This window comes from Mustela erminea, chromosome 12 (genome assembly GCF_009829155.1).
Source record: "Mustela erminea isolate mMusErm1 chromosome 12, mMusErm1.Pri, whole genome shotgun sequence".
Classification (NCBI taxonomy): domain Eukaryota; kingdom Metazoa; phylum Chordata; class Mammalia; order Carnivora; family Mustelidae; genus Mustela; species Mustela erminea.
The window spans coordinates 9,322,123-9,337,177 of NC_045625.1; positions in this window are offsets into that span (position 1 = coordinate 9,322,123).

Consider the following 15,055-nt stretch of genomic DNA (forward strand, 5'->3'; position numbering starts at 1 on the left):
ACCATGTCTTAGATGGTTGCCTAACATAAGACCTCACTTCCTCTTTTTTTTTTTTAAGATTTTATTTATTTATTAGACTGAGAGAGATCACAAGTAGGCAGAGAGGCAAGCAGAGAGAGAGGGGGAAGCAGGCTCCCTTCTGAGCAGAGAGCCCAATGCGGAGCTTGATCCCAGGACCCTGAGATCATGACCTGAGTTGAGCCACCCAGGTGCCCCAAGACCTCACGTCCTCTTATTAACCCACTGAGCCACCCAGGTGCCCCAAGGCCTACCTCCTCTTGAGCCTCACACGTACCCCCATGAGTCTCCAAACCCACATTTCCTATTCCAGGTCCCAACCCTCTTGGCCTTAGCTTATTGGGCCAGGGATGAGCACTTGCCCCGAACTAAACCAATCAGCCTCTCTTCTGGGGACTTGCCTTTGCATCTGGAAGACCCTGATTTGTTTGCTGGCTTCTTGAACTGGGGATGTAACCTCCAGACCTCTGGGTCAGTCATGTTGAGTTAACAGCATGGGGAGAAGTAGAGAAATCCACTTATAAACAGAACATGCAGGGAAAGAAAAAAGAATGTGGCCTGGAAAGGGGTGGTAGTTGGGGAGAGGGTAGGCAGGGAGCTGGACCTTTCCCAGGGTTCTGAAGGCTTTCCAGTTTCTGGTTCTCATGGTGTCTGGGAGTCATTCAAGAGTCCTATGGTCTTGACAGGATCATTACCACCTGGATCCTGGCAGATGGTTTAATTTTTAATTGTGTGTATATCTGCATCAGGAGTTAAGGAGGAGTGTTAAACTTCAAGATGGAGCTAGGTGGGGTGTGATCAGGGGGGCCTAGGTAATCTGGCTGGGAAGAACAGGGGAAAGGCAGAGACCTTGAGGGGAGCAGGAGGTTTGAGGAGAGGAAGATGAGTTCAGTGGGGCACATGGAGCCTGTGGAGGCTGCAGAAGGACCAGGGTCATGTACAGTGGGTACATAAAGCTCAAGAGAGTGGTGTGGACTAGAAGGAGAGGTTTAGGAATTATTAACATCTCAGTGGAATTAGCGGTTGTGACAGTTCATGAGATCACACAGGGAGATTGTGAGCAGTGAGAAAAATGAGGGTCTGTGACAGAGCACCAATAACTTAGGGATACATGGAGAACAAAGGAGCCTAGTAGGACACTTCATGGTGAGAGAGATTCTAGGAAAGCAGAGCACCACAGAAATCGAGAGTGTTTTAAGGCGAAAGAGGTCGATAGATCAACTGAGTTAAAGTCCCTGAGGTGTTCCCTGGATTTAATGACGTGAGCATTGGCGCCCTCGTGAGAACTGTCTTCGTGGAGTTGGGGGGTGTGGCAGAAGCCTGATGGGGTCAGAGGAATGAATGGTGAGAGAAATGCAGATGTGGCAGTAGACAGCTCTTTGTAGAAATTCAGCTGTCAAGCAGAGGAGAGAAAGGGCAGGAGTTGAAGGGCAACGTGGGCTTGGTGACTTTTAGGGGATCTGAAAGAGACTGAAAAATGTTTAAATGCCTCAGAAGTAGGAGCTTGTAGTAGGAGAGGCGGGCCCCGATGAATAAAGCTCTGAGAAAGTAGAGAGGATGGGGTTCATGCCCAGGGTGATGCTGCCCTTGGTAGCAACTCCTAAGGGAGAGAAGGGAAAAAAGCAGGAGGGAGCCCAGGGGGAAGCTGAGCTTCAGTGTTGAATTAATGAGAGTCTTGGTGGACCCCATGGGAACTGGAATGGCTCTGCAGAGTTGTCCTGAGTTAGGTCAAGAGACTTGGACCTTGGCATTCTGGCACCTACCAGTCACAGGATGCCGGCTTCCCTGCCAGGGAAGGGCATGACCTTGAGTGAGGTGGTTTTCCATAGCTGAGACAGTTCCTAAAGGACTTGTCAGAAGGTCCCTGGCTTAAGACGGCCTCTAGGTGGCACTCCCTACAACCAGGGCTACAAACCCTTCAGTGAAGGAATGCGGTGGGGGTAGTTTGGGGGCACATCACAGGCTCTCCCCACTCTTCTCTTTTACCAAAAATACAAAGTTTAATTTCCTTGGCTTCATGTTCAACTTCCCCCATTGTCTGGCATCTGCCCTCCACTCCAGCCTTCTCCCCCACCTTACAGTTCAGCCCTGCTCCCAACTGATCGTTCGTTGCCTTTCCCCCGCTCAGGCTGACACGATTCTATTTTACCCGGTTCTTCCTTCAGAATCCATCTCAGATGGCGCTTTTCTGGGAATGCTTCTCTGATTGCCCCAGATAAGAGTAAATCTCTTCCTTCTCTCTCCTATCTTGTGTGTATTTCTCTTTTTTGCACTTAATTATCCCCATGTTGTAAGTTATCTCTTTCTCGGATTAGGCTATGAATTCTCTGAATGCAGAGACACTACGTGAATGATCTCAACCTCCCCAGCCCTCTGTGCTGGGCATAGAGGAGGCACTGAGTTACCATTAGTTAAATGAATATGTGAATTAATTTATGAATAGATGAATGAATTAGTGAGTTCTCAAAACTTGGGCCCAGTGGGCTGACGAATCTGGAAGCTAGTGCCAAGGAGGGTCAGCAGCCATCTGAACAATAATGTCCAATGGGCATGGTGAGCCCTGCTCCAGCCCATCTCTCTCTTTTTTTTGAGAGAGAGAGAGAGAGAGAAACCATGAACAGGGGTGGGGGTGCCGGTAGGGGGAAGAAGGAGGGAATTCCAAGCAGGTTCTGCACCCCCACAGGGCTCAATCCCATGACCCTGAGATCATAACCTGAGCTGAAATAAAGAGTTGGACACCTAACTGGCTGAGCCACCCAGGCACCACCCTGGTCCAACCCATCCTGAGTTGACAGCCAAGAGGTCTTCTCTGGCAGGGAGGGCAATATGATTTCTGGGAAGCAGTGACCTACAAAAAGAAGCAGCATTTTTCATTCTGAGAAGGAAGGGGAAGAGGGTTGGAAGGGATGGGGAGATAGTCTATCTCAATGGAAATAAGACTTCAGCTATTGGCTATGAGTATTAAGATAAGTTATGGCCATATAAAATCCTGGAGTAGTGTGGGCTGGCAGGGCTGGCAAGGTGCGGCCCAGGTCAGAGTCTTGGACTAAGGGCGTAATCTGGTACCAGTGGGTTTGGGAAACAGATGACAGCGGGAGGACAAGGAGGTCCAGGGTTCCCCCAGGTCCTCTGTATGCTGGCTCAAATCCTAGATTCATCATATCCTATTGGGTCTGGGACTGGGTACTTCTGAGCCTGTTTGGGGTGGGCTTATTACATCATCTGACAGGTTCTTCTTTTTCTACTTCCTCCCACAAATGCTTGTTTTCTTCAAGTATTTTCTTTTTTAATCCTCATACTACCCTTTAACAGTGATTTTTCTTTATTTAATAAATACTGATATGAAACTGACCATGTGCCAGGCACCGTTTTTAGCACTTTACAAATATTAATGGATTTGATGTTCATGATAGCACTGTGAGGTCGATAGGTACTTTTATCCTGTTTTACAGTTGAGGAAATGGAAACATGGAGATTGAGGTTACACTGCTAACAAGTAAATGATAGCTTATATTTTACACAACATAGGGGTTCATTCATTCATTCATCAAGTGGTTATTGATAGCGTCCCTTGGACAAGGCTCTATAAGATATGGTGCCAAAGAAGGCAGGGGAAGTCCCAGCTTTCAAGATGCTCCAAGTTTGTTTTTGTTTTGTTTTGCATGTTTTTTTTTTAATTTTTATTTATTTATTTATTTATTTGATAGACAGAGATCACAAGTAGGCAGAGAAGCAGGCAGAGAGAGGGGAGGAAGCAGGCTCCCTACTGAGCAGAGAGCCCGATGCGGGGCTCGATCCCAGGATCCTAGGATCATGACCCGAGCCAAAGGTAGAGGCTTCAACCCACTGATCCAAGGTACCCCTTGTTTTGTATGTTTTTAAGATTTTATTTATCTATTTGAGTGAGAGTAAGAGAGAGAGCACAAGTGGAGATGTAGGGAGAAATAGGCTCCTGTAGAGCAGGAAATCCCATGCGGGGCTCCATCCCAGGGCACTGAGACCATGACCTGAGCCTAAGTCAGATGCTTAACCAGCCGAGCCACCCAGGCGCCCCAAGATCTTCACAACTTGGGTCCTGCATCCCATTCTGCTAAGGCTTTGTGATCATAGATGTTCTTCATGGACATTTCCTGCTTATATGTCTAGAAATTCTTCATCTTGAAGCTACCTTAAGAATGGAGATAACATCCTCAAGCCCTCTCATCTGCTTCTCTGGCAAATACTTAGCTTGTCTCTACCCAGCTGGCTCTAGTAGGAAGAAAGCAGAACTTGACCCCTAGGAATGGGTAGAATGCTTGGTTTCCAGCCCAATTTCTTGCCTTCGTCCATACGCTCTCCTTCACCTGGAATGTAATTTCCAACAATTCATCCTTGCCAACAACTTTGACAATAACAGTTCTAAAGACGGCTCGGAAGACTGTCTCCAGCCCTACTATGACAACACATTTCATGAAGGCTGAATGAGGACATTGTCTCACTTAATTCTCTCAACAATTCTATGAGAAAAATGTTATCATCTCCATATTATAGATAGGAAAAACAAGGCTCAACAAAATGAAAGAACTTGCCCAAGGTTACCCAGCTAATAAGTAGCAGAGCTGGGCTTTGAACCCCTATCTGTCAGACTCTGAAGACCAAGCCAGGTTTTTTTTTTTTCTTTTTTCTGTTCTCTTTATTTTATTGCGTTAGAAATTTATTTCCTTCACATATACAGAATATAAAATCTATCTTCACAATGAATTATGCCTCTCTGCTCTCATTTTTTCACACAAAAATTAATGACCACTTCCTGAAAAAAACAAATAAATCCAGAAGCCCACACCTTTAACCGGGGCACTACACCACGGCTACTTAAGCTTTTGTTTCTGGAATTCTGGGATATTCAACATTTTTCCACAATTTTGCTCTTGCTTACTGTCTTCAGTTGTTTCATGTATGAATTTCTTGTTTGCTCAGCTTGATTTTTATCCCCCGTGATGCACACAGTAAATGCATAATAAATGTTTGTTGAATGAATGGATTTTACATGTATCTTGCTGAAATATACACAGCTCTGTTTGATTCACTAGAGTGGCATACCCGAACAAGAAATAATTTTTCTTAATGTGTCCCTTATAAATTGAACCCGACCATATTTGATTAATTTCACATCATGCATTTTTATTGCACCAATCACTCTGGTATCAGGTCATATTTATTTTAAAAACAGATTCACAAAGGGTGCTGGGCTGGAGTGACAGTGTAAATATGTTAATAATAAAAATAATACTAAAGATATTTTACTGGAAACTCTCGGATGCTAATGATGAGTAAGTGCATTGTACAGAAAAATGTTTGATTTACAATGCAATTAATTTCAAAAAGATTCGGATCTTATACCATATCGTCTATACTGAGATAAAGAAAACTAAAAATGAATATTCAGGCCATAAAATCAGAGGAACGAAAATCACCTTAAAGAGCTTCAGCATTTTAGTTAGAACAATAGCCCAATCACTGAAAATGGTGCCATTGTCAGATCAAACGTGTCCAGATTAGGAAGATCCTCCTGGGGAGCCAGGGTGATTTTGCAACACGCAGACCACGCGTGCATCCCGTACAGCCTTCACGATGCAAAACACCACATATTATCCAGTGACCGAAGAGCCCTGGCACCTTCAATCAGGCAAGGAAAGGCTTTGGGGGTTTCTTGTTCAGGAGGAAGCAAAGTCTTTCATGTCAACTTGCATTGTGGCATGTATGAGCATTTCCTTAGTTAGGTATTTGGCCCGTCCTAGGATGCTGCTAAAAAGGAAATGCATTCTTAAACCCTATTCAAACTGCAAGAAATAAAAAATGTGGCTCATTTGGTATTTCATCACTTATCTCAGATGTTCTAAGAAAGCATGCATTCTTATGCACACTTTGGGGAAAGAATGCCCATTTTTATAATAGGATTTATAAAGTTGACTCTGCCCGCTTTGTATCCAAGAGGGGAAGAAGCAGATGCTGCCGAGCCATCATGCACCACGGGGATCTTCCCGTCAGTGCAAAATGGTTGCGATTTTCCCTCATTTATTGAGGACAGATCTGCTGTGAGGTAGCAGACACCAGACTTGGAGCTAGAACTATTTTGGCTTATTAAACAAATCTTGTGTATCACTTTGGTAAAAAATCAAATTTTAATTTCCAAAAAAGAGAGACATACCGGGTTGAGATAGTGCCTTTTCCTATTTCTCTGGCAGCAATTATTCATCTGAAATGCTATAGAGTGAACTGTCACAATTTTCAGTGAAAATACACACAAAAACCCCCAAACAAATAGAAAGGGAGTAAAGAGGTCCTTTAAAAAACATCTCACAGCTTAGTAGCCATATCATATTCCTCGAGGATCAGAATCACGGAGAAGAAAGTAACAGAAAACACAACTTGAGAGCTTTTTGTTATAAGCTTTTAATCTCTGTGTATAATTACTTTGAGAAAAACAAAATTTTAATTTAAAAATAAAATAATAGGGTAATCTACATCAAATGAGAAAAATTGAAACAAAATAAAATATAGCATAAGAAAACTTGTGGGGTTTTTTGTTTTGTTTTTTTAAGATTTTATTTATTTATTTGACAGACAGAGATCACAAGTAGGTAGAGATGCAGGTGGGGAGAGAGGAGGAAGCAGGCTCCCTGCCAAGCAGAGAGCCCAATGTGGGGCTCGATCCCAGGACCCTGGGACCATGACCTGAGCCAAAGACAGAGGCTTTAACCCACTGAGCCACCCAGGCACCCCACGGGAAAACTTGTTAACGATGCTTAAATGTTTTGTTGTTTACCACCAGACCCTTCCAGTTAGAAACCATTTTACTCTCTGGGTATTCTTCTAAGGCCCTGAAAAGGTGGGGAGGGTGGAGATGACTATTTACACCCAGGAAAGCCCATGTTTCCAAGGGATGTTTAATATAAAGTGATTAGTACAACTTGCCTCCACTTAACCAACTTTCCCACCTGGTCTTCACGTGGGACAGACTGGCACACCGTGGCTGAGGGTTGGATTTAAACCCAAGTTTAAATCCTTGCTCTGCAGGTAATCCTGAACAGTTTACTTCTCTAAGCCTCAGTGCCTCATCTCTAAAGTGGGTACAATTACTGCAGCTACTGCTTAGGGCTAGTGTCAGCATTAAAGGAGATGGTGCATGCAAAAAAATGATTTAAATATTCCATAAACATGAGGGAGACATTCTGATCTTTTAAACTCCTTTTCCGTTTTTATAGCATGTTGTATGCAGCACATGCAAACCACACCATTTTCTTTGTGATAATGAAGTTCTGATCTTTTTTTTTTTTAAGGAAGTGCCCTTATCCTTGATTTTCCTTTTTTTTTTTTTTTTAAGATTTTATTTATTTACTAGATAGAGAGAGATCGCAAGTAGGCAGAAAGGCAGGCAGAGAGGGGAGGGAGGTAGCAGGCTCTCTGCTGAGCAGAGAGCCCGATGCAGGGCTTGATCCTAGGACCCTGGGATCATGACCTGAGCTGAAGGCAGAGGCTTAACCCACTGAGCCACCCAGGCGCCCCTGAAGTTCTGATCTTGATTCCACTTCTCCCTTCCACTGTCCTCGCTAGGCATTATTTCCTTTTGTCCTCTGAGCAGCATGCTTCTCCCATCTGCTTTCCGCCTCCTGAAAGGTCATTCACAATGGCCAGCATGACCAGTGTTTTACCCAGAACCGACAACATGGAGAAATTAATCCCAAACGTGTTCATGCTTTTTTTAGTTCTTAATGACCTTGCCAGTTAGGAGAACCGGCTTGCTTTTAAACAGGCATTAAAACATTAAACTGAACTATCCCTAGGTTGTCGCAGCTGAGTTTCTGGATTCCCTGACTCTCATCCCCACCAGGAAGGAGAGGCAGGCCAGGCTCGAGTGAGTCTCGTGGGACTGCAGAGAGGTCTGGCTAGGGCTGGGATTTTTATGTGGGAGGTTGGGAGGCAGAGAGAAATTAGAAGAGCAATTCTAAAAGGGGTTGCCATTTTCTTCAAATGGCGGTAGAGAACGGGCAAACCAGAAAGATGGGTCTGCCTTGGGGTTCCTGACCCCGGGGGGCGCACTTGCCCATCTCAGCTTGAAAAGCACCAGCTGGAGGGCAGGAAGCGATCATTTGATGGGCCAGAAGAGTGGGGAGAGGGGATCTAAACCACCGCCCCATCAGAGAAAAGCAGCTCAGCTATTACAGCATAGAGTGGTGGCGAAGAGCCCATGCTCTGAGGGTTCACACCCAGCTCTGCCCTTATTAGGTCTGTTTTCTCACACATTACTCCAAACCTCAGCTTCCTCATCACTGCTGTGATGTAAGATGGGAGTCATTAGAACACTTAGTTTCGATTCCCATCTGTAAAATGGGAATCCTTTGAATATTTAATTCATGGGGCAATTCTGAGGATTCAAAGACATCATACTTAAAAAGCATTTCACTAAATAGGTATCATTCTCCAGACAGCTGTGTTTCTGCTGAAACGTTACCAATCCGTGAGCCAATTCTGACCAATTTACCTACTTCAAATCGTAACTCATCCTAGGACTTCCTGTTTTATCTTTCTCATAGCTCATAACCCTCACTTGTTTTAAGTTAATATTAATAAATATTTTTATATTAATTATATTATATACTTATATTAATTATATTTTATATTAATTTATTATTAATTAATATTAATAAATATTTTCAGTACCGTTATTCTCCCCCCATTAGAACATAAGTTCCACGAGGGGATGGTTTTTGTCTGTTCTGGTCACTGATTCTATCCCTAGCACCTAGACAGTGTCTCGCCAGGTGTTAATAAATTTAGCTGCCGAATAAATAAGTTTTGGCCAACATTATAATTACAATGCCAGGGTCAGAAACTCTTGACAACCCCTTGAACTGGGAAAATAGGGGAAGGCAAATATAAAAAAGTCTAGTTAGGTAATCACTTGTAAAATTTTTACCGGGTATTTGGTGGAGTTTTCATATCTGATCTGCCACATCAATCATACAAAACGTCCTGGAATCTTTAAGGCAAAGATTAAATAGGAAGGAGGGAAGCCATGCCAGCTGGGGTCCGAGGTAGGGAAGGGACCCATCTATTGAACTGATCCTGGGAGGGGAGACTGAGGCTCCAAGTCTGGAATCCATCTTGAGGGTCAGGAACTATTCGTATGACTGAGGAGGGCAGCGGATTTTCATTTTAAAAGTTTATGTTCTTAATCTGTTTTATGATATGCAAGTAACATTGGGCCTTGAAATATTATCCAAAAAATACAGTTACCTCTACAGCACCAATCCTTCCCTTGGGAGAGTCACTGCAGTTGCTTGGGAATGTCTGTAGGCCTCGACCAAAGCATTTGTAGAGATGTAGAAAGGTTAAGTATATCTATATGTACAGATGTATGTGTATGTGTGCATATTTTTCAAAATATAAATGCTAGCACACTGTATATGCTACTTTTCAAATCCCTTTTATTACCCTGTCATATGTGTTTTATATCCCTTTGTTTAACTTCCTAAAGATCTACCTCTGTTTTTGTTTTTTTTTTTTAAGGATTTTATTTATTTATTTGACACTCAGAGATCCACAAGTAGGCAGAGAGGCAGGCAGAGAGTGAGAGAGGGGGAAGCAGGCTCCCTGCTGAGCAGAGAGCCCGATGCAGGGGCTTGATCCCAGGACCCCGGGATCACGACCTGAGCCGAAGGCAGAGGCTTAACCCACTGAGCCACCTAGGTGCCCCAATCTACCCCAGTTTGTAATGGCAGCAGGAGTTTTTAAGTTAATGATGAGGAATTTCAAAAATAATTTTTAGGGGTGCCTGGGTGGCTCAGTGGGTTAAAGCCTCTGCCTTCGGCTCAGGTCATGATCCCAGGGTCCTGGGATCAAGCCCCGCATCGCATCATCGTGCTCTCTGCTCAGCGGGGAGCCTGCTTCCCTCTTTCTCTCTGCCTGCCTCTCTGCCTACTTGTGATCTCTCTCTGTGTCAAAGAAATAAATAAAATATTTTTAAAAATAATTTTTAATAGGGATTATTTTTTAGAATACTTCTAGATTTGCAGAGAGAGTGAGAAGATAAAAGAGCTCCCATATGCCCTTTACCCAGCATCCCCTGTTAGAACATCTTGCATTGCTATAGTACATTTGTAAAACTTAATGAACCAACTAAAGTTGAGTTTAGTTGAGTTTAGCTTATTAGTAAATGGTTCAGTTTATAAACTGAAGTCCATAGTTCATTCAGATTTCCTTTGGTTATTGTCTTTTTCTGTTCCAGGAGTCCACCTAGGACAGTACATTACATTCAATAGTAGGTCTCCTTAAGCTCCTCTTTTTTTTTTTTAATATTTTATTTATTTATGTGACAGAGAGAGAGAGCGCGATCACAAGTAGGCAGAGAGGTTGGCAGAGAGAGACGAGGACGCAGGCTCCCTGCTGGACAGAGAGACCGGGGCTTCATCCCAGGACCCTGGGATCATGACCTGAGCCGAAGGCAGAGGCTTAACCCACTGAGCCACCCAGGCGCCCCTCCTTAAGCTCCTCTTGACCAGAATATCTTCTCGGACTTTCTCTGGTTCATGATGACCTTAACTGTTTAAGGACTGCTGGTCTGTTCTCTTTTAGCATGCCCCTCACTTGGGATTTATCTGATCTTTTCCTCACAATGGAGACAGTAGCTGTGGGTTATGGGGAGGTAGACCCCTGAGGTAAAGGGTCATTTTCATCATATCATATCAAGAGTACGTACTTGCAACATGACTTAATACTGTTGATACTATCTTTGATCACTTGGTTGAGGTAATGGATATTTATTTTACACTTTGAGTTATAATCCAGTAATACTTGATTTATTTTGTTGCTCAAATTTTTCAGCTTTGATCACTGGCTTTCAGTTGGCTCCTGTGTTCCATTTGAGATACTTCCATCAGTGGAGTTGTTGTTATTGTTGTTGTTGTTTTCAACTACTTTCTTACTTTCTGGTACTACATGATGCTTCAGGTTCATCTTGGCTATTTTCTGCCCCAGCCCTCAAATCTGTCATTTCTCCAAGGAGCCCTGGTTCCTTTCCCTGAAAAATAGTGTAGAAAACCAACATCTTGGCACTAGGTGTGTTCTTATGGCCAGCAAATTTATTTTTCTAGGAAGAATAAAAATGTCTATAGACTTTTTACTTTATTCAAAATGAAAATTATTAATTCAAAATTGCCAACATTGAGTCCAAAGGACAAACATGTATTTCAAAAATTTATTATTTACTTTACTGGAAAAAATATTCAACTTTTGCAGCCTATATATGTAGGACATTTTAGAATCCATGTAATGGCGTTACATGACCCTACAGGGTAGATGTGATAAATTCCACCCCTAAATGGGAAAACCAAGGCAGAGAGAAGTGATTTGACTCTTTCCATCAGGGGCACACAGCTGAGCTGAAGTTAGAATTAGTTTATTCCATTCAAAACAAAATTTTCAACATTTTGTGCTGAGATTTTGGCAAAAAAAAAAAAAAAAAAAACCAGGAAAAACAAATGAATGATTTACAGCCCTCCTGCCCACCCGCCCCTTTCCTAAAACCTTTCTCCAGCATCATCTCCAGATTTTGCTAGAAACTGTACACACCATCAGACAGAACAAGTTCCTCCAGATGAAGCAAGTTATGAGACTTGCCCCTTAACTCTTTCCCCTCATAATCAATACTGCTATATACAATATCAATATATAAAAGCAGAAATCAGTTCTTAGGTGATTTTCTAAAGCTAAACCAGGCACTCAGCCTCAAGAACCATAGGGCCAGGCAGGTTTTGCCAATGAATACAACAAGCTACAGCACAAAAGTCTTGATGAATGGTGGTTGCTACGTGGCCTTCACCACACTCAGTACCCAGCAGGAAGGCAGCCACTATTCACCTGATTCCTGACAAGTGGGCTGTGGACCCGGAGTTGCCACATCTTTCCCAATTTTCCAGGAGAAGCAGAAAAGACCTCAGCTGGCCAAGACCTTGTGGGCTGGTTTCAGTTTTCAAGCTACCAGGGTTTTTGTTTGTTTGTTTGTTTAGCTTGTTTTTTGTTTGCTTTTCTATTTTGTTTTTGTTGTTTTTACTTCTGAGCTTGCCTTTGTTTCATCATTGTTGTAGGCACTGTTTTTGCTCAAAGTCATTTGGGTGACAATTTTCACATATTCTTTCAACAATTGCTGACCTCATTTATTTTTCATTCAGGAAAAAAAAATTTTTTTTTTAGATTAATTTATCTAGGGTGCCTGAATGGCTCAGTTGGTTAAGTATCTGACTTTGGCTGGGGTCATGATCTCAGGGCCCTGGGATCCAGCCTTCGTGGGGCTCTGTGCTCAATGGGGAGTCTGCTTGAGGATCCTCTTTGTCCCTATCTCTCTCCCTCTCCCCTTGCACATGCATGCGCGCTCTCTCCCTCCCCCCCCCCTTTCTCTCACACGCATGCGAGGAGGGGCAGAGGGAGAGGGGGAGGGAGAAGCAGACTCCCCACTAAGCAAGAAACCTCATGCAGGGCTGGACCCCACAACCCCAAGATCATGACCTGAGCAGAAATCCAGAGCCAGATGCTTAACCGACTGAGCCAGCCAGGTGCCCCTCAGAAAATATTATTGAGTACATAATACAGTTGTCGTGGATCACTGATGCAGAGATAAGTATTCTGGGGGGGGGTCACTCAACATATGTGGAGGAATGTGTTAGTCTAGGTAAGATCATTGACTGATAATCCTTATTCACTGCCATATAAATATTTACTGAGCATCAACGATTTTGTTCCTTCTGTGCCAGTCACAAGGGATGCTACGATGACTGAAATACGTCTCTGTCCAGGTTCCTTCTAGTTTAGAAGATTGGCTCTCAAGGAGTCAGGGGAGCTGAGCAAATGATAGAGTTACAGGAAAGATTTAAAATAACACTCTTTGGAGACCTAGACATCTTCTTAGTACAAGGGCAACTTTAGTTTTCCTGGATTGTATAAGTCCAGCACAGATCGCATGCACAGGTAGGTGCTTAATAAATGTTCATTGAAGGTGAGGATGATGACTTGAGATAAGGAAAATCTGAAACCTCTCTCTAGGGATGTGGTCAGGGGGTGGAATGCTTTAGAAAGAGTCCATGTGAGAGAAGACTAAAGAAATTGAGGTTTCTTATACTATATCATGGAGAAAAGAAAGGTGTGGACAAAATAACCATCTTCAAATATCTAAGGAGATATCACTCATGTGTTTTAAACATCAGTTCTTGTCTGCTTAGGGCAGGACAAGAGGGAATTATCTTAAACAAGAACAGAAGGGATTTATCAATCAATGGGAAGGAACCTACCTAAAAGAATTATAAGATGGTGGAAGGCAACATGATTTTGAGAAAGGACATGGTTATTTTAGGAACAGAGGCTGCTGACTATTACTGGGGAAGTGCAGAACTTGGGGCCTCCAAGTCAGCCAATTACTAGCTATATGATATCAAGAAAGTGATTTCAAGTTTCTGAGGGTCAGTTATTTGATTTGTTAAATGGGGATAATAACAGTATTTATTTATTTATTGGGTTGTTGTGAGGATTAAAAAGGCATTAGGAATATCTGTGCCAGGCACAGAATAAGGTGCAACCAATGATGGATTATTCATTGCTATTAATCAATGCTGGTCCTACGTGGGGGAAAAAAAAAATCACACCACCATTCTACACATAAACATAAGCTGTCTTTTCAGAGACATCAAACCAACAATTACTGCTGTATATTGTGAGACTTACAGTCTCGTCGAAAACGCATGTTGTGAACACTCAGAAAGTGAAATAAAATAAGATTAAAATAATAGCGTCAGTAGAGTGAAGTGGTTAAGAGCATGGAGTCAATAAAATGTGTGAGCACTTGGAACAGTGCCTGCCACCTAGGAACTGTTTGCACTTGACAGAACAAAACCACAGTGCAAACTAAGGTCAATTTTTAAGTGAAAGCTTCAAAAAAGACGTATATGGGTTCTCTGGTGGGAGAAATTGCTCCAAATTAGTGTACATCAAACAAACAGGTGGATAAAGGTTTGAATGCATTGATCAGAAGGATCTTAGCTGTCACAAGCAATGAGCAGTTATTCACTATTTGGATGTCCTAAGCTTTTATTTTTAAAACATTTGCAGGCACTACTTTGAATACCCTCCTTGTCAGCTTCAAAGAAAGACATTTGTTTCTGATATTTTGAATACACCCAAGAAACAGTTCTCTACATTGTGACTGTATTCTATAAACTTGACTTCATAGCAATTATAACTCTGCAGCACATTTAACTTACTAATATTTATTGAAATATTTTTAGCTGCAAAAACATTTTATGTTCACTATTATTTATTAATGCCCTGTTTTAAAATATTACACATAAAATTTATTCCAGTGCACATTAGTAAATAAATTATGCTTGTAATTTCTAATGCATTTTTAATTATAAATTTATCCATGTCTACCTTTATTTATGATAGTGGTGTCTCACTGTTGAACATACTGTATATTAATGGAGACACTGTTAATTATGCATTCTTAGAAGTTGCATTCGACAAAACATACGAGTCTTTTTTTTATATCCTAAGTCCTGTTAACATCAATTAATTTAGGAGTTGGCACTCACAGTACTAGCTAACCTTTAGAGCAAGAAAAGATACTTTTAGCAGCTGGTTACAGGGCCTGGGTTTGGGGAAAAGACTCCAATTATATATAAATGTAGCCAAAGAGATGCTATCTAATGCCAGCCAGATGTTTCATTTTCACCCCAAGTATCTAAAAAGGGATCCTCACCAGAAATAATATTCAGTACAAAACACACTAGAACAAAGCTCAGCAAATCTCTGCAGAGGCCCCAGAACTGATCTATAAACCAAAGCATTGGTTTAAGATTTTCTGGTTGGTTAATGCTGTGCTTCCCGACCACCCACCAAACTCACCTTATTAGAAACAATACATTTGCTTAAAAAATGTCTTCCCATTTGGGGAGTGTGGGTGGCTCAGTGGGTTAAAGCCTCTGCCTTCGGCTCAGGTCATGATTTCAGG